Genomic DNA, 20,800 nt, shown 5'->3' with positions numbered 1-20,800 from the left:
ACATAGGATTTCATGCATAAACAGTCCAGCTCCAATACCCTCCACCAGAGCTTGCTTCCCTGCATCATTGCCCTGATGTCTGTCCCCCAACCCCTACTCCACTGAGCTAAACTTGCTACTGAAGACCAGTTTCTACTTGCTGTTGCCTGTGGGTATTTAATACTCTCCTACTATGTTTCTTTAGATCCAAACATGAGAGAGATCAGTCTGCAGCTATCCTACTCCTTCCGACTAGTTTCACTCAACATTATTGATGGATCAATAATCTCCAGATCCATCTATGTGGCAGTGATTTGCATGATTTCATCTTTTTTAAAAGCTAAGTGATATTCTATTGTGTATGTATATATATTTTCTTATCCAGTTATCTATTCTTAGATATTTGGGTTGTTTTCGGGTTTTCACTATTGTGCTGCAATAAAATATAGGAGTGCAAATATCTTTTCTGAATTGAGTTTTGGGGTACTTGGGATAGATCACAAGAATTGGAATTGATAGGTCACATGGAAACTCAATTTCTAGATTTTTCTAAGAAGTACCCATTTTTTTTATCACAAAGGGTGGACCAGTTGACATACCCACCATCAGTGAATAAGTATTCTCTTTTCTCCATTTCAGCACTGGTTGTTTCTGGGTTTTGTTTCGGGTTTTGTTTTGTTTGTTTGTTTGTTTGTTTGTTCGTTTTTGGTGATGTGTGCTAGACTCACTGATGGGAGGTGCTATCTTGTTGTTTTGATTTTTATTTCCCTGTTGATAAGTGATGCCAAGCATTTCTTCATATACCTTTTTGACTATCTGTGTATCTTCTTTGAGGAAGTTTCACCTCTTCCCCCATTTTATGTTGGTATTATGTCTTCTTTTTTGTAAAGTTCTACCAATGCTTTATATATCTTGGCTATCAACTCTTTATCAGGTGAGTAGTGAGAACATATTCTTTCCCAATCTGTAGGGTATCTTTTTATTCCTTTTTAAAGTGGGGGAATCAGTCTTTCAGATTAGTACAGGTCCAACTGTTTTGTACTATGTTGATTTCTTTCCTGGGGTCTCTCTCATTCCTCAGTCAAAATGAAGTTCTGCACTGAGATTTCTAGTACTCTGCCAGGTCCTTCAGGTAGTTCTGATGGGCAGTTCTGGTAATAGTTGCTAGCTCTCCATTCAGAGATAACTCCCTTCTCCAGTCAGAACCTGAACCTATTTGTTAGGTAACTGCATCCCATCTGTCTGCCCAAAATCTAAGTTTTTTGTAGTCAACCCATTAAATCCATGGATCCACAAACCTTGAAGAACGGGAAAGGAATTGGAAGTGAAGCTGGCTTCTCGGCAGGAAGAGGTAAGAGAGGGGTTGCTTTCGGTTAGTGGTCCCTAGAAATTAAATTATAACATTAAATACTTGGAATTAGTGTATATTAGGGATTCAGTCGCACTTTGCCCTGGCTTGTCTCCAGACACTGAAAGCAAATTGAGGATTGCTAGACTACTCACCTTTATGTCAGATTTAGGGTGTCACAACACCTACCTCAGGTTTCATAATGTAACTTAAGAACTCATATAATCCAGGAAAACATTTTGTTTACCATACTCATTTACTATGAAGTAAAAGGTTGGAAAGAGTACAAAGGGTATGCCTTCCATGCAGCTGATCTAGGTTCAATCCCTGGCACCACATAAAGTCTCCTGAATACCTCCTTGAGTGATCCTTAAGCACAGAGCCAGGTGTAAGCACTTAGAATAGTCAGGTGTAGCTCCCAACACCCTCCCTAAATAAAATTAGAAAAATAAAGAATTCTAGTAAATGGATAGTTGAAGATAAGGGTCTCTAACAGAAACTTCTGTCACCAGAGTTTGAGGTATACCTGTTTGCCAACGAGGTACTGTCGCATATATTTTGCCACCAACCAACATACACCAAACTTCTTCAAGGATTTTATGGATGTTATATTAGGTCAACGTTATTAATTAAATTATTGAAAATTGGTGACTGACTGAATCTTCAGCTTTCCTTCCCAATTATTCAATAAATGTGGAATTAATGATTTGCAGGTGATTTTTTAGGGGCCAATTTAGGAGAGCCTTCAAAGGAAACTGCGCCCTTTCTAACATATTCTGTGCATATTGACACTTTCCCCACTGACCCACCAGTCTCTGTCATGGGTAGGCTGTGTGCACCATGGCCTGCCATGCAAGTGAAGAGGTGAGATGTTAGAGAGATCAAGTACATGAGTGCCCCTTTACCACCACGCCTGTGTACCACCAATCCCCCAGATGACCCATAGGACAAGTTGTTTGAAATGTTGGAACAAAGCCATGAGGAAGCTGTTAGAGGTCACCACAGCTACAGAACTGGAATCTAGGCCCATTTGAGTCATCAAATTTGACCAGAACAAAACTGCTGAAGGTTCAGTTGGGCCAAGACCAGAAAAGCAGTGTAAATCAGGAGTAGCTTCTACACCAGAGACTGCAGCAACAAGGGAAGAGACATTACACCCTGTTATTCTTATCTCAGAGTTGGAGCGATAGCACAGCAGGTAGGGCATTTGTCTTGCACACAGCCGACCTGGGTTTGATTCCTCCACCCCTTTCGAAAAGCCTGGAAGGCTACCAAAAGTATCTCGCCTGCATGGCAGAGCCTGGCAAGCTCCTCGTGTTGTATTTGATATGCCCAAAACAGTAACAAGTCTCATAATGGAAACATTACTGGTGCCTGCTCAAGCAAATCGATGAGCAATGGGATGACAGTGACAGTGACAGTGATTCTTATCTCAGCAAAGGTCAGTTAATGCTCTCCTCTCTCTGCTATTTCTCCCAGGCATCCAATGTTCCCAAGGTGTCTGGGTCTAGAGGATATAGGGAGGTGGTGTCTGTGGGAACGAAGTCTCTACAGGCTTTGGTTCAGAATAGGGAAGGGCACCCCTTTCTAACATAGGTAGAGCCAGTGATGTCCCTCCCCTTCCTGTTCCACCTTTTGATAGGTGCAAGTCACCTATCGGCAGCATCACATGGGCACCATTGAAGGTCAATGACTTGACCATTAATTGAGTTGAGTGGTCTCCTGCCCTAGCATGGTTGTATTCCCAGTTTTCTTTCAGCCTAATTTTGCACCTTGAGGATTAGATTCATTTCCTTTATGGTGTTAGTCCACTCTCTAGAGAAGTAACCATGAGAGATCGACCCAATGCATGAGTTTGCCTTTCACAGGTTGCCCAAAAGAGCACACAATAAAAAGACTTTTAATAAAATCTAGTAAGGAAATTCAGTGTGCATCTTCAGACATAACTCACACAACTGAGACAACAAGATGGGGTGCCCTGTTCTGTCACAGCTAGAGCAGGCTGCTGTATTTGTTGTATTTTTTGTTTTTGCTTTGCTTTTTGGGTCACCCCTGGCGATGCTCAGGGGTCACTTCTGACTCTGCACTTAGGAATTACTTCTTGGTGCTTGGAGGTGCTTGGAGGACCATGTGGGATGCTGCGGATCTATCCCAGGTTGGCCACATGCAAGGCAAATGCCCTACCCGCTGTATTATTGTGCCAGCACAGGCTGCCATATTTGGTTGGAATGATCTGGTCAAAGGTGGGAAAAGGGAGATTTTCCTTAGAGCCCTTGCACAGGAAGAAAATGGGGGGAACAAAGCAGGAGATCAGGCTGCAAGGGTTGGAGAGAAATCACAGAGGCTCTTGGACTCCATGATGGGAGAGTCTCCCGGCAGTCTGTCCTGGTAGAAGGGAAAGGCTTGTTCTTAGGACTCTTAGTGAGAACCAAGACAGGGTAATCTTCAAAGCTTCCCCCTTTTCTAAGGGTCCACATCTGTAGTATTTCCCGAGCTTTGTGCTTCACACCTATCACCCTGGTAAGAAACTATTCACGGCCTCAGCAGTGCCAGAAGAGTCTTGCTGTGAGGACGCAAAGTTCCTTTCTTGGAAAGACAGGCCCAAAGAAAGCCTGAGAGGAAAGGGAAACTGCAGCAGTCTCTGCACCTCAAGGTCGCACCTCTCTTGTTCTCTAGAGGAGGATCTCTGAGTTGAGAAGGGAAACCCACGGAGCTACCCCTAGGAGGAAATCAGGGCAGAAGTCTTTGTGATAAGATCCCCGTGGGAAACTTGACAAAATTAGTAACAGGAATTAGGCCTCCCTCTGAGGAGGCAAGAATTGTGGAGTTCAAAATAACCACAAGGTCAGCTAGTCCAGCTGCCATCAATCACCTTTTTTTTTTTCAGCTTAGCCAGGACAAGCAGTTATGTGACATCATCTAGGAGCCCTATGATTCATGTGGCAGACCCTTGTGGTGGTAGGCAAGACTCAGCAAGCTCCCGCCCCTCCCCACAGGGACCCAGTACTTCTAGGAGAAGGCTCATGAGGTGGTGTGTGTGTGTAGGGGCAGGGGTTCGGGGAGGATAAAGGCAGTATAGAAGGTTCTGGATTCAGACATCCCTCCACTAGGGAGGTGCGTTCACATGCCCTGGATTTATGTAAAGCAAAAACTTGTTGAGATCAAAGTTTCTTTACTTTAGATTGTTTCTTACGTTTCATCAACGAGCATTAGGGAGAGCTATTCTTGGGTCTCATCCATTTCTCATTCCTGTGGAAGCTCTGAGAATTAAGATTTTAGAATTTTTTTTTTTTAAGTAGCAGTTTTAAGACTAGAAGGTTCTAGTTCAGCCTTCTCTTTTGACGTATGGAAACTGCAGGAGACAGCCTGGGAGGCTGGGAGAGCATCAGAGAACACTCCCCCACTGATCTCCCTAGATCCAACCCCTGAGGCACAGCTCAAAGGCTTGGGTGGGGCTGAATATAGCTCAGCAGTACAGCACTCTCCTTCCATATGTGAGGTCCTGAATTTGATTCTTGGCAAAACACACACACACACACACACACACACACACACACACACACACACACACACACACACACACACACAGAGCTCTGGGTGGTTAGTCTCTGGGGTCGCCTCATAACCAGCGACTTCCTCCTCAGTTCTGTGTGGCCTTATTTACTGCTGCACTCGTGCCCATTTGTTTTTCCTTTATTCTCAAATTTCTCTCAGCTAATTTCCACTTTCCTTCCAATCTTCTGGGCTATACCTGCCCTAATTGCAGACAAGCCTTGCACCATACCGTGGCCCTGTCTCCTTCCTTTATAAAATCTTTCTCTTGGATACAGTGCACTATTCATATATGGATAGCTTATTCCCATTCATCTCTGGAGGACAGTTTATACTCCAGTCATAAATCCAACTATTGACTGATCCTCTCCCTCTCTGCATCTCATAAACATCTCGAGCTAACATATTACATACATACATACATACATACATACATACATACATACATACATACATACTCTCCTGTTGCTCATTGATTTGTTCGAGCGGGCACCAGCAATGTCTCTCATTGAGAGACTCATTGTTACTGTTTTTGGGCTGGAGCGATAGCACAGTGGTTGGGCTTTCGCCTTTCACGTGGCCGACCCGAGTTTGACTCCTCCGCCCCTCTCGGAGAGCCCGGCAAGCTACCAACAGTATGGAGCCCGCACGGCAGAGCCTGGCAAGCTACCCGTGTGTATTGGATATTGGAGCTAACATATTATAGAACAAAATTCAGCGTTCTGGTTTGATCCCCACACCACATGTGATCCTCCAAGCACTGCCAGACAGGATGATCACAGAGCTAAGAGTAAGGCCTGAGTACCTCTGGGTGTAGCCCAAAGACAAAAAAGAAGCAAAAAGCAATAATAAAACAGAATTAATTTTCCACTCTGCCACTGTGAAAAAAGAATTCAAAGATGAGTTTGTATCATAGTCTCCATCCTACCTGACATTCTCCAGTGGCTTAATACTGCATTTACCCTTTAGGCTTCCTGATCACCACTTTTGAGGCAAAAAAAAAAAAAAGAAGAAAAAAAGGAAGAAGAACCAAAACAATACCAACTTTATTTACGTGAATCCTGGACCCTTTCTTCCTTTTCATTATGCCCATGTCTTCCATTCATAGCTGAGATTCTTGAACAGTTACTCTGATTCCATTTTCTAAATTTTCCTTTATCTCTCATAAAGTTCCATCTGTCTTATATTACCCCCAAAGATCTCCTAATATTTCTCTCACCAGTGTCCTCTGTGTTGTGATCCTTGTAATCACTTTTACTTCCTACCTTGCTTGAGCTCAGATTTATCACAAGTATCTCTAGCCTCGGATAGAAAACTCTCCTTCTCCTTAAATTCCTTGACATGATATTTTCTCCTAATGCCAGTGCCCATGTTTTTGTATGTGTGACCAGACTTTGAGATATTAGAATCGGGACATCTGCCCCAGATTTACTTACACATCATGACTCCTCCTGCCATCAACCCCTATGACTTGTTCACCATCTGTCCATGGATTAAAGACTCTTACTCTGTTTTTGCTGCACAGAATTCCTCCTTAAATAAGGATGTCACTGAGGGGATAATACCTATGTACATGTCACAGTCATTATTATCCCCTCTCTGCCCTGCCCATTCTCATTGTTGCCACTCAACCCAAACTCTATTTCTCAGAAAGTCAACCTCACCTTCTTCTCAAAATGGGACATACCTGATGTTCAAGGCAGAGCCTGGGGTTCATTTTTGAGCTCTATTACTTTTAAAATACTCACATTCTATTCAAACAGGCTCGAGGCGTATGTCCTTCCCTCTATTGCAGGCTCTCTTAGTCTGTGGCCATCATATCCCAACCCCCTGCAGTAATAACCTCTTACTGTCTAGATTATCAATATGACCCATTCTCCATGTATGTATACAGGGGGAACTCAGGTGCCACAGGGCCATACCAGAAATACTAATGGGACCAGATGGTGCCAAGGATCACACTCAGGGCCTCGTACACGCTATGTCTGTGTTCTGCCACTTGAGCCAGGTCCCTAGTACCATGATTTATCTGCCCTTGACCACTTCCAATCCAGCCACAATACAGCCTGGGAGGACTTACAATGGGCACACAGAGCCATGTGCTTTAAATCCTTTCATGGTTTCCATTGTTGAATGAAAACCATGTTAAATATAGCAAGAATTTTATCAAATTAATTTTGAATTTTAATTGACTATTGAACAATAATCTACTTAACAATTCATGCATTGAGATAGCATCCCAGTTAATAAATGGAAACGTGCTCTGTGAAATATCTATGCCAAACGTGGGCCAGAAAGAATGCAGGAGTTAAGGTTTTACTTGAATGTGGCTGACCTTGGCTCAATCCCCAGTACTACATCGTTTCTGAACATGACTGGGAGTGACCCCGGAGCCCAGAGCCAGGAGTCAGTCATTGGCACTGCCAAGTATGGTCCCTCTCCAAAAAGCAAATAAACAAACAATAGCACTGTAGCACTGTCATCCCATTGTAAATTGATTTGCTCGAGCAGGCACTAGTAACGTCTCCATTGTGAGGCTTGTTACTGTTTTTGGCATATCGCATATGCCACAGGTAGCTGGCCAGGCTCTGCCATGGGGGCAGAATACTCTTGGTAGCTTGCTGAGCTCTTCGAGAGGGACAGAGGAATCCAACCCAGGTCGGCTGCGTGCAAGGCAAATGCCCTACTGCTGTGCTACACAAACAATAACATCCTAAAAAGAACTATGAAGAATAAGTTGTTTATTTTTATGGAAGGAATGAGGCAAGATAAGGGAAAACAATCACTTCAGAATTGTAGCTTACACATGGGGAAATGACCTTGTATTAGTCCATCTCATCTGCCCATAGACAATGAAAAGTTTTCCTTCTTAATGCTGATCAGAAAGAACCATACCAATTATGTTCCCGGGAGAGGTGGAAACCATGATAGGTATTAGATCTCAAAAGACTCAGCATAACACCCCTATTTGTAGGCTGTTGTTTTCTCTTTAACAAGTCAAACCTCAACAAGCCTTGATTCTGTCTCACCATTATTTGTCAAACCCTACTCTCCAGTTTAATTCAACAATTTTCAGTTCTTTGAATGTTTCAGCTCTTTTTTATTCTATATCTAATCAGTTTTGTTTTGTTTTGTGTTGGGGCCATACTCAGTGGTGCTCAGGGCTTACTCCTGACTGAGGGATCACACCTGGCATCCAAAAGATTGTTTTTAATGGATATACTTCAATATATTCATCAATTTATAGATATATAAGTACTTTTGAATTAAGTGTAAATGATGAAGAATGCTGCATGAATGTATGTTTACAGGTTTTTGCAAGACATACTTTGCTTTTCTCTTAGACACATACCTAAGAGTAAAATTGCTGACTCATGTGATAACATGACTCATCCAGGTTTATGCACCTGAGGAATAATTCTAGATGGTCATAGTCACTGATCATTAGATTTTAATAACCATGAAATAATAATTTTTTATCTATTTTGTTCACCACTGCATGTCCAGTAATTAGCACAGAGTTTGCCTTAAATTTTGGGGAAATATTTGATCAAAATATTTTTGAGCACAATGTCTATCATGTTCTATTTCCCCAGTCTTATCAAAATATAATTACCATACAGAACTGTGCAAGTTTAAGTAGCAGCATAAGTTGACTTGTATACATAGTACTAAATGATTACCACAATAAGTTTAATTAACAACCATCATATTTAATTGAAAAAAAATATTGAATTGTCATGAAACAGACCATGAACAAAGCTGTTCATGATTGGGTTTCAGTCATATAAGATTCCAAGGCTCCATTATTTGAAATATTGTCAATGATGGGGTTTCATGCATAAATGTTCCAACACCACATCATCCACGTATTGCCCCCTCAATCCATACTTCAACCCCAGCCTGCTCCAGTGAAGCATCCCTCATAACATAGGTATAAAAATTTTTTCCCTTATGTGACACTTAGGAATTACTCTCTTAACAATTTTCAAATATAGCATGCGGCTGTGCTAACAATACTCATCATATTGTCCCCTGGTATTTGCTTTATGGTTGGAAGTCTGTATCTTTCAATCACCTTCAAGCAGTCTCCCCACCTCTCACCCCTCTGGTCAGCTCAAAGCTCATGTCCTAAAAGCATCTATATATCAGCGATATTGTACAGTATTTGTCTTTATGCTTACCTATTTCACTTAGTATAATGTCCTCAATGTCCATCCATTTTGTTGCAAAGAGCATGATATTATCCCTTTTTTTGATATTGCTAATTTTATTTATATGCTGTAAGTCTCCATTCATTTACCTGCCAATGGAGGTGTGACATGAGGGGTTATGGATTTTGGCAGCCTTAGAAAGCTATTCTGGGAATAGACTACACACAGTCCAGGTGTAAGAGCAATAGTGCAGGTAGATTTTTTTAAGAATCTTTTTTGGTAGATAATGGCAGCTCCAAAGATGATCATAGAAGAGAGGTTGGATGCATGAGCTATTGTGTAGACTGACTTGACAAGATTTACCAATGAAATGAATGCTGCATATGAGCATAAGAAGGGTTTGAAATAATTCTAATGGTTCTCGACCAGCAAAAATGGAAATACAGTATTTCCAAGCACTGATACATGGAAGAAGTCGGAATGTCCATATTCATTTTAAACACTTTATTATATCTTCATTCTCCTTTACAGTGATCAAAGTTTCATTTTGTAAAAAAAAAAAAGAAACAAATTAAAACCTTGCTTGTCAAAATGCTTGATTTCTTATGGGAATCGTTTTATTGCTCTCAGATTCAAGATTCTGTCCCATTCCTTAGAAGAAATTGTAAAACTGGTCCCAGGGGATACACTAGTTAAGTCTGTGGTGCACGTTCTCTAGAACTTCTGCTGTCTAGATATTTACACTGAGCATCATCTTAAAAACCTAATAAGCAAAACATTCCTGATTGTGCAGAAGGCTTAGAGCTTGGGGCTGCTATTCACTCTAAAGCTTCCCAAACTCAGAGTTTTTAGATGAGATTTTCTTGGCCAAGCCCTGTGCCAGGTCCTCTGATAAACCATCTGCTAGGAATCTGTCCTTCGACAGCACAGAGCCAAGTGCTCCAGATGGCTCTGTGAAAGGACTCCAGTCTGGGTAAGGAAAGCAAAGGGATAACCATGGGCATGTATTCAAATCCTTGCACCCAGGGCCACCAAGGACACTTTAAGGTCACCCTAAAGTAATAAAATTATCATTGAACTCAGGATGGGATACCCAAGGCCTCTCACTCCCTAAGATAACACCTGTGCTTTAAATGGGGGACAGACATTGCCCCACAGTGAGGTGGAAAACATCCCCAAGCCCCAGAGTGCTAAAAGATGTAGGTTTTACCCTAAATATACAATGCTAAATGGGTGAGTGCATTTTCTTTTCTTAAAATAACTTGCTTGCTAAGGAAAAAGATGTGCAAATTTCTCAAACTCAAAAGTGCATCCAGGGAAAATAGCCAAGTTCTACAGACAGTCCATCATCCACCTGCAGGCTCCTGTGACAGACCCTGGGGCGATTAAAATTTCAGTGTCTCCATTTGGAGTAGGTTGTCCCCTACTGATGGATCCAAGGGGCGACAACTGCAGTTGAATAACAGAGCAGTCTAGGATGGTACCTCATTTGCTGTCCTCAGAGTTGAGTGGAAAAAAAGACATTTCCTCCTGCTTGGACAAGGGGTGTCCGTGAAACAATAAGATTGATTTCTCCGTAGATCAGCTCACAGCCACAATTCTTCTAATCCCTTTAGGGAAAGCGATCACACCAATGAAATGGGGATAGTCCTCCTCAAACAGAGACTTTGAAGTAAATAATACATATTTGCATGTAAATTTTCTGTTTGCTATTTAAAAATTATTTAATTGAGAGTTATACATAAATATTTTAGTAATTATATTGATGATTAATCAAGTAATTGTATTAATACAACTGCTAAATAACAGGATACTCTTTTCCATATAAACATTGAAAACAACAGAAATAGGTCAGGGCTGGAGAGATGGTATATGGGGTGAGGAACCTGCTTGCATATAGTCAATACTAGTTCAATCCCAGCACCACATATGGTTCCATAAGCACTCCGGGAGTAATCCTTGACACAGAGCCAGGAGCAAGCCCTGACCGCTCTTACGTGTGACCCATAAACAAAAAACAATATATAGAAATATGTTACATTTTGTTCCTCATCAATATATAGGGTAAACATTTGAATGGGAAAACCCTCACTTTTTTCTTAATTGAGTCACCATGAAATACACAGTTACAAAGCTGTTCATGCTTGCCTCTCAGTCACACAATATTCCAACATCTATGCTTCTACCTCCCAATGTACATTTCCTGCCACCAATAACCCCAAGTTTTCACTGCTCACCCCCAAACTGCCTCTATGGGAGGCACTTCTCTCTCTCTCTCTCTCTCTCTCTCTCTATCTCTCTCTATCTATCTATCTATCTATCTCTCTCTTCTCTCTCTCTCTCTCTCTGGGCATTATGGTTTGCCATATAGATACTAAGGTTATCATGCTTGTTCCTTTACCTTCTTTCAACATGCCGTTCTTATGCAAACTGATCATTTCCAACTATCGTTGCCATATTGGTTCCTTCTCCATCCCATTTGCCTTCTCACCCATTGCCTGAGGTAGGCTTCCAACCATGTACCAATCTTCCTGGCCTGTGTTTTTACTGTCCTTGAATATTAGTCTCACAATGTTTTTTTCTTTATGTTCCCACAAATGAGTGCAATCATATCTCTATCTGTCTTTCTCCTGATTAATTTCACTCAAAATGATACCCTCCATGTCTGTCCATTTATAAGCAATTTCATGACCTCATTCTTCCTAACAACTGCATGGTTCTCTATTGTATAGATGCACCATAGTTTCTTTATCTAGCCCTCTGTTCTTGGGCACTGGGGAAATTGTGCCCTCCTATCAGGACCGAGCCCAAACCTCCATCCCTAAATAGAGACAGAAGATACATGTGGGTGATCCAGCTTCCCTAGGATGGATAAATACTGAGCTGAAGTCAGGGTTCTTTATCATTAGGTGCTTTAGTGAACTGGTCTGTTATTCCATATTTCGAGAATTACTCCAACACTGCGCCTGGGACAATGACTTCCTGGGATGGGTGAGGGTGTGTGTGTGTGTGGGGGGGGGGGTATTTAGATACTAAGCCAGAGAGAAAGAGCAGATTTGGTCTTAAAACCAAGGTAGTGCCCTACCTGGGTTGCTTGCCCATGTGTGATATGGAGCAAGTAGAAGAGACATTCTGCACCTCAGCTCCTTTATTTGTAAGTTGTGAATTAACAGTGACACCCTCAAGGGATAATAAAGAAGAAAATATTTAATATTTTCAAAATATCTCAACTGGATCATGGCATAGAGCTACTATGTAAGGTTAGCAATTTTAATATTTCCAGTAGTGTTGACATAGCATGAATTCTAAGAAATTGAAAGATGCAAATGAATCCATTGGAGCGAGCCGAATCCTACAGTCCCAGGTCAAGAAACTTTTAGACTCTGTTTTGCTAGATAGAAGCTGGGAAGCTTTCTGACTCCTGTGTAAAATCTGCCCTGGCACCATGTTGTCTGAAGCACAGCCGACTCATTGCCCCCAACACCCCAATAACACAGACAATGACTAATGTGTAATATCAGTGTGGAAATTGGACAAAACAGCATGAAATTCTCAGCTTTCTATTATGCATTTACACATTTTGCATTTTAATGATTTGAGTAGATGGCACCTTAAAAAATCACTGATTAAGGTATCAAAAAACTTAAAATATCAACAAATTGTGAGGTTTTTTGGCACCGATTTGTAATATACCCTGGACATTGCTATTTTGTGCAATACACTTCGTTATTTTTTCATGCTTTGTACCCTAAGGGCAAAACTTATTAAAGGACATGTTTGTAAACATGTATCAAAAGTAAAAACATTTTATACTGACCTTTGGTTTCACAGAGATTGCTTACAAACTTCCAACCATTCTGTTTCATTAATACATGGAGTTTCAAATAGTTGGAAGCTACCACAAGTGTGCAAAGGGGGGACGGAGGGCAGTTAGGATAGAAAACAGGACTTATATGACAATAATAATTGGAAATGATCACTCTGAACAAGAACTAAGTGTTGAAAGTAGGTAAAGGGATATACGTGTTAGCCCTTCAGTATCTGTATTGTAAACAATAATGCCCAAAAGAAAAGAGAGAGAGACTGAGAGAGAGAAAGAGAAAGAGAGAGAGAGAGAGAAAGAGAGAGAGAGAGAGAGAGGTGCCTGCCATTGAGGCATGGGATCAGGGCGGGAGGGAAACTGTGGACATTGGTGATGGGAAATCTACACTGGTGAAGAGAAAACTTCAATCATGAACAACATCATAACTGTGTACCTCGCTGTGATTCAATTAAAAATATATATATATATTCTGAGATGCCATAGCCATGCTGCCAGACCCTGTGCCAGGCTGTTTCATTTGGGGAGCACCTGAAGGAGGTAGGTGAGGCCCCTCTCTACCTCAACAGAGCCATCCCCAGCAGCTGAAAACCACCAGAACTCCACCACCGCCACACTCACAGCCATTTCCTACATGCTCTGATGAGCCTCACCCATAAGTGAATCTACTCCTGGGCTGCACGGCCGCATTTGCAGCCATACAACATCTCACATTTTATAATACCAATATACCAAGAGGAGCACACCACACTTGACTGGGTTTAAAGTAGAAGGCAACCAATCTTAGGGGAAAAGATATTAATTCATATATATATATATATATATGCGCACGAGACTCAACCTTTAACAGCATGTTACTAATCTCTAATTGAAGGGCTTAATGGCCTCTAAGTGAGCTACAACAATCTTCACATACTTTCCTCTAATATATACATGTAGCACTGCACTGTAGCTGTCATCCCATTGTTCACCAATTTGCTTGAGTGGGAACCAGTAACATCTCCATTGTGAGACTTGTTGTTACTGTTTTTGGCATATCAAATATGCCACAGGTAACTTGCCAGGCTCTGCCGTGTGGGCGGGATACTCTCGGTAGCTTGCCGGGATCTCTATCCGAGAGGGATGAAAATCGAACCCGGGTCGGCTGTGTGCAAGGCAAATGCCCTACCCGCTGTGCTATACACACACACACACACAAACATATATATGTAATATATATGTATGTACATATACATATATATGTTAGAAGGTATCTTAGAAAAGACATTTTCTAAATGAGTCCTTCTTTATCAAAGAAAACTGTGGCCGTGAAGGGTGAGTCTAATTTGGCCAAGGTCACAGTTAAATAGTATCTGAGTGAAGAACAGCTCTCAGGTCTCTGAGGCCCGGTTCAGTTTCTCTTATGGGAAAATTGAATCTCCATTATATCCACATTTGTCAGGTGGGTGCTGGGCTGTGCTTATAAAGCCACATTCCTGGTGTGACTAATGCAGTTAGAGCTGAGCAGATCAGATCCAGATCTGAGAATGCCAAGACACACTTTCTCAGGTCCTTAGCCAGATTCCTCAGTCTAGGCAACATAAGTATTGGGGGGCAAACAGCCAGGAATTCTCAGGCTAGACTCATGAGTGACACTGCCATCACAATGTAGCACTGCTGTCCTGTTCTCATCGATTTGCTTGAGCGGACACCAGTAATGTCTCCATTGTAAGTCTTGTTGTTGCTGTTTTTGGCATATGGAATACACCATGGGTAGCTTGCCAGGCTCTGCCATACAGGCGGGTTGCTCTTGGTAGCTTGCCGGGCTCCCCAAGAGGGATGGAAGAATTGAACTCGGGTCAGCCGCATGCAAGGCAAATGCCTACCCGCTGTGCTATCGCTCTAGTCATCACAATGAAACAGTGAAAAGGATGGTAGAAGATCATCTGCACTGTTTCTGTGCAGGGTACCTACTGTTATCAACTTTTTTTCAGATCAGAGAGAGTAAAGCTAACAACTTTCAGCACTTACATCTATCCACCTTACCTGAGAGACCTGGGGTTATCCCCTCAGCTGCCCAATCCCACACATGTATTCAAGTGGGAGAACCACATGGGAGCTATCTGGTTGAAGGAATGTTGAACATAGAGTGTTTCTTCCATTAGACTCCTGTATAAAAAAGAAAGGAAAGGCAATGAAATTGAGGTAAAGTCAATCACAGAAGAAAGTAAGTTAGCTTGACTAGCCAGGTACTGGGGAGTGTAAGGGTGAGGGTAGGAAGAATAATCTAACAATATAACCTAACAATGACCTAACAATATGCTGTGAGGTCACTGAAAGAGGGTATGGATGCTGAGTAATCAGACAACAAATATTTGACACAGAGACACACATTGTTTATGCCAGAATCTAGACAACAGATTCATTAAGGTTGAATATTAATGGTCTATATGATTTTTTTTACCTGAATACATTTTTTTTCTGCAAAAACACTTCTGTGGTTCTATATCTGCATGAGTTCGTGATTATTTTCCTGGGATAAATTCTTAATTTATCAGAAAGTTTTGCAGATTAGGTCCCCCGATATCAATACCTTCATAATACTGGAAAGTATGGTGTGTGTGTGTGTTTACTTAATCATTGTGAAGGTAAAAGCCTGGGCATCTCAAGGTCCACTAGGGTGTATGGGGTGACAAAAAAAGTCACATCTTCATGAAATGACATTCTTCAGATTTACAAAAAAAGTTTTATCTTTACCTTTAACAACATCATGACATGGAATAAAAAAGTTACATCTGGGCCAGAGAAGTAGTACAAAGGGTAAGGAACTTGTATTACACAGAGTCAATCCAGGTTCAATCCCCTATGGTCTCCAGAACCCACCAGGAGTGATTGCTAAGTGCAGAGCCAGGACCAAGCCCTGAGCCTACTGATGTGGCCCATAAACAAAAAAAAAAGCTACACAAAATTTTTTATAAAATTTAATGCTTTTAAAGAAATTTCTTGTTTACAATAAAATGTTCGAACAAGCCTCATGCATGAAGGGACTGGCAAAGGAACCCAGGTGTGCGAGACCTGGGGCTGAGATCTCCAAGCCTGCTCAAATTGGGACTGGGCCTTTTCCAGCCAGACCCCCAATTTTCCAGTAGCTTGGCTGCCACACTCACAAACTGCCCCCAGCGCTGTGTAATCCCACCAATGGCCAACATCCAGAGACTATAAGATCAAGCTCCCAGAAGTAACATCTAATAGCCTCGTTCTCCCTCTTGGTAAACCTGACAAGCTACTAAGAGTCTATTGCCCACTTGGGAGAGTCTTGCAAGCTCCCCATGGCATATTCATATTCCAAATACAGTAATAGATATATACATACCTCTCGGAGAGCCCGGCGAGCTACCAAGAGTATCCTGCCTGCATGGCAGAGCCTGGCAAGCTACCCATGGTGTATTCAATATGCCAAAAACAGTAATGATAGGTCTCATTCCCCTGACCCTGAAAGAGCCTCCAGTCATTGGGAAAGACGAATAAGGAGAGGCTGCTAAAATCTCAGGGCTGAAAATGTGACCAAAAGATCCATAAACAACAACAACAACAAACATACACACAAATGAACAGTAGATACAATGAAATATGTTGACATTCAAAAATTATTTTTTGGAGGTTCAGAGAAGTAGTTCAGGTCAGCTGTGTACTTTGCATACAGCAAATCTGGGTTCAATGTTTAGTACCATACATGATCCCCAGGGTCTATCAGAAATGTTCCCTGGATACAGGACCAGTAGCCAACCCAGTCTGGTGTGCATCTATCCCACTCAAAAATCTTACCTTTCTGGTTTTCATATATTCCTTTGTAAATAATTTATTCATTCATTGCTGATTCATTTTTACAGAACTATTGCCATAATGTCAGTTGTTCTTTTACATTAATCATAACAAAACATAGAAAATGAAATAGCTTTAAAAAAAATCTCAGGGCTGAGTGTAATAGAGACGTTACTGGTGCCCCTCGAGTAAACTGATGAACAACGGGATGACAGTGACAGTGACAATAAAACGCACCTATCTTCTATCCCTAGTCTCCAAAATACAAACTCATTTTCCTCTACATTAAAATGAATGTGGAGAAATTTTGCAAAATAATCACTCTTTTCCAGGATTCTCCCATTGCAACCCTTCATCAAAAAACAACAGAGCAGATGCAAGGGGGTGAGATTGGCCTCTGGCTCAAGATTCTTACTCAAAGATGAGAAGAAGGAGAAAGAGCAATTGGAGAAGATGCTAGAAATCTGACATCTTGGAGGGCAGTGACCAAGTCTTTTCACCAAAGATGAAAAAAAAGGCCCCAGAGATTTCATAATAGAACTGTGGCCTTGTCATCCTGGTGACAGAATGCAAGGCTCCTGCTCTCTGCTGCAGGAAATCCCAGCCTGTGTTCACTGGCAGATGGCAGGGAGAGGAGGTTTGCTGCCGTGGGTACCCTCCGCACAGGGAAACCCTCCTTCAATCTCAGCACAAGCCAGGCCACAGACGTTTTTGTGATGGTTGAATGTCACTTATCTGATTAAAATGGCTTGAATTGTTATGCACATTTGGTAATTGGAAGGGAATACTCCCAATAAAGCCTCCAATGGAGAACGAAGAGGAGGAAATGGCCAACTTCGTTTCATGGTTTCATGTATGAATACAGTTCTACTGTTAAGGTTCCATTTCGTGTTCGGTGCTACCTGATTATTTTTCCTAGGGGTAATAAATTGCTGTACTTCTTGATCATCCTGGTTTCAGGAGTCTAGTAATTTCTGATACATAGAAGACCGCAGCTGAATTAAATGATCTTAATTGAATTTATTGGACTTGTTGAATACCTTTTCTCTTTTTTCCCTTTTGTTCTGGGGGGTTCAGATGACACCTGGTGATGCTGAGTACTTGCTTCTGACTCTGGACCTCAGAAAGACGAGAGGCTCCGCTCAGTTTCTGGGCTTGTTAGTGGAAGAACAAAGACAAAGCTCTGCCTGGACTCCTTGTCATTCCCGCTTCCCTTCCCTTCACTTCCTCACTGCAGAGTTGTCTTAAAAAAATGTACTTCTAACATCTTAGGAACTTCAAAACTGCTAATTGTTTTAAAAATAACCTGTAATGTGATGACAAGTTCAAGTTTAGCTTTTTTACACGATTTTAATTGTATTTTAGGCTGTGCCGAGAAATCCCAAGGGACTATATCACGTTTTTCTTTCAGATTTTCTGTTCAATAGCTTTGAACCCTGAATGCAGCTGCCAAGTACCTTCTGGGTCACCAATTTAGGGTTCATCTCCTTTCCTTGATTGCCTCCCCCCACTCACAAACACAGACACACACTCCTCAAATTCCTGATCTCTACTCAATGTCATTTTTGAGGCAAGAGTTTTAAAAGAAGCCAAGAGCTAAGACCATTGTTTATTTTAAGAAAACTTCAAATTAGGGAACGATGGTACAATGGCTAGGGTGCTCGCCTGGAATGTGGCCAATGCAGATTGGGTCCCCAGCATCCCTGATGGTTTGGCAAGAACTCCAGGAGTGCTTCCTGACTGCAGAGCCAGGGAGCCAGGAGTAACCCCTAAGCATTGCCAGGTGTGGCTCAAACACCAAAACACAAAAACAAAACCTTCAAATTAAATCAAGCAATGTAAGTAGATTAGACAGAACAAAGAAAGATAAAAGAAACTTTTTTTTAATATTCATAGATCCATTCCATTGTGTATCACTACTGTAAAGTTTCGGCCCCAAACCATCTAGGAAACAATATATCATCATTGAGTGTAATAACTGCTGAGGGATTTTTTCACCTCTCTATAAAACCACAGCACCCTTTCCTCTCCCATCTTCATATTATGCAGCTCTCACTTGTACAAAATTCAGAGCATTTCATTAATTTATTTAAATAGGTTGCTTCTTCCTGAGGAACTTCCTCTCCTGGTGAGATTGTGTGTGATCCTGACACACAGGGTGAGAAAAAAAGGGTAACTCACTTGAGGCTGATGGACTGAGCTGAAAAATGCATGGGTAGAAGTGGTATATTTTTCTATTAATAATTGTTTTAATTTTTGTCAAAACTTGCCCTCTACTCATGTCCCTGAAGCCTGACTGGGACAGAACTTGGAAATAACCCTTTAAGAGGCACTTTCCTTTGACCCCTTTCTTTTATGCCATGCTGAGCCCTCTCTGTTCATATCTCTGCAGAAGCATTGGGATTTTGTAGGGAGCTCTCTAATCATCTGAGGATGAAAGGAAGAAAGCTTTTCTAGGTGGAAAGATACCGTCAAGGCTGCCAGTTCATAAGCTGAGGTCTTAACCTGCAGTCCCTCCAAACATCACCTTCTTCGCAAAGCCAGCATTGAATATGTAACTCATTAAGATGAATCCATACTGAAGCAGGGCAGGACCCAAATACAATCTAATTGCTGTCTTTATAAAAACGAGGGGATTTGGACATCCACAGGGGGAACTCCATGAGAGATTATAATTATGATGGAACAAACCAGGGCACGCCCAGAGGTTCGAGAAGATCCCTGTAACAGATCTCCCGCACTGGTGCAATCGAAGGGAGCATGGTCCTCCTGACATCTTGATCCTGGACCTTTGGCCTCCGGAAGTTAGGAGAAGGTATTTCTGTTCCAGAAGTCACTGGAACAGTGGCTTTGCAGTGCTTTGCTGTGGCAGCTCTTGGCAAACGTACAGAGGAGTCACAGGGGTCTGGGCTCTCTTAGTCCAGTCAGCTTTCTCAGATGTCAATGAGATCAAGTCACTCTCCTGCTTCGAACTCTCTTAAGGCACTCAGCTCCCTCCTACAGAGGCCACTGGGAACTAGCCTGTCTGCCCAGAGAGTTCTGTGGCATAATCTCCCTTACCTCTGCCTCTCCACCTCTGAACAAAAGCTCTCAGATACTCACGTCTATTTTCCTTTCTTACTCAAATTTGGTGTCTGCTCAAAAATCCTTTCCTTAGTTGCCCTGTGCAGAATAATGCTTCTCTTCATTTATTTTGCAATCTTTGTTCACAGTATCACCAATATCTTGCATGCTGCAGCAGTTTATTACTGACATTTGTAAGTGTGTCAGCTGAAAGGTAGGAATGACATAGGTTTATTACATCCTTCGTCTAGAGCTCTGGAATGGACGGAAGGAAGTTGGTGTATGAATGAACGAGTGAATGATTTGCTAGATATCTGAGGATTTTTATCATTTTAAATATTTAACAGCTATTTGCAAGGCATACCTGGTTATGCTCTCAACTTTCTCTGTTACTGGAATTGTACTCACTGCCTGTTGACCTGGGCACTTCCCTACTACCTTTCTTTCTCTCTCAACACTTCGACCCAGGGGGGAAAATCACAGATTATTCATTTGCTTTGTGGGCATAGTTTGGGTTACATCCAGCTGTGTTCAGGGTTTACTCCTGACTCTGTGCTGAAGGATCACTCCTGATGTTTTTGCAGGGGATCAGATAAGGTGTTGGGGATCAAACCTGGGTCAGTGCAAGTGAGTAAACACTTTGCCCACTGTGCTATCTCTCTAGCCTCAGGAATAGTATTTTTAAATAAAAAAGACTCCCCCCCCCCCGCCTCCCGAGATCTCTCTCTCTCATTAATACTCTGTAGAACTTGGTTCACAGAAAATATTGATTTAAGGATTCATCCGGAATCTTTCTTTTCTTCTTCTTTTTTTTTAAGACAGAGAACTTAATTTTAGTCAGTAAAGTTTCTCTGATATAACCTGTGCTAGTCTGACAGATCTCATTCTTGGTTGAAATTATCTCTTAATTTGCTCCTCTTTGGTAAGCAGCTACTCAGAAAGGGTTCCAACAACTTCCTCTTCCTGATATTCATGTCTTATATAATTTACACTGGGTGAGAGTGAATTAAATACTCATTTCTAAGCAACAGAAGAGAGCAAGAGAGACAGGCTGTCATATCTGAGATTAAGTCATAGAGTAAC

Source organism: Sorex araneus, chromosome 8 (assembly GCF_027595985.1).
Source record: "Sorex araneus isolate mSorAra2 chromosome 8, mSorAra2.pri, whole genome shotgun sequence".
NCBI classification, from domain to species: Eukaryota; Metazoa; Chordata; class Mammalia; order Eulipotyphla; family Soricidae; genus Sorex; species Sorex araneus.
This window is presented reverse-complemented; position numbering follows the sequence as displayed.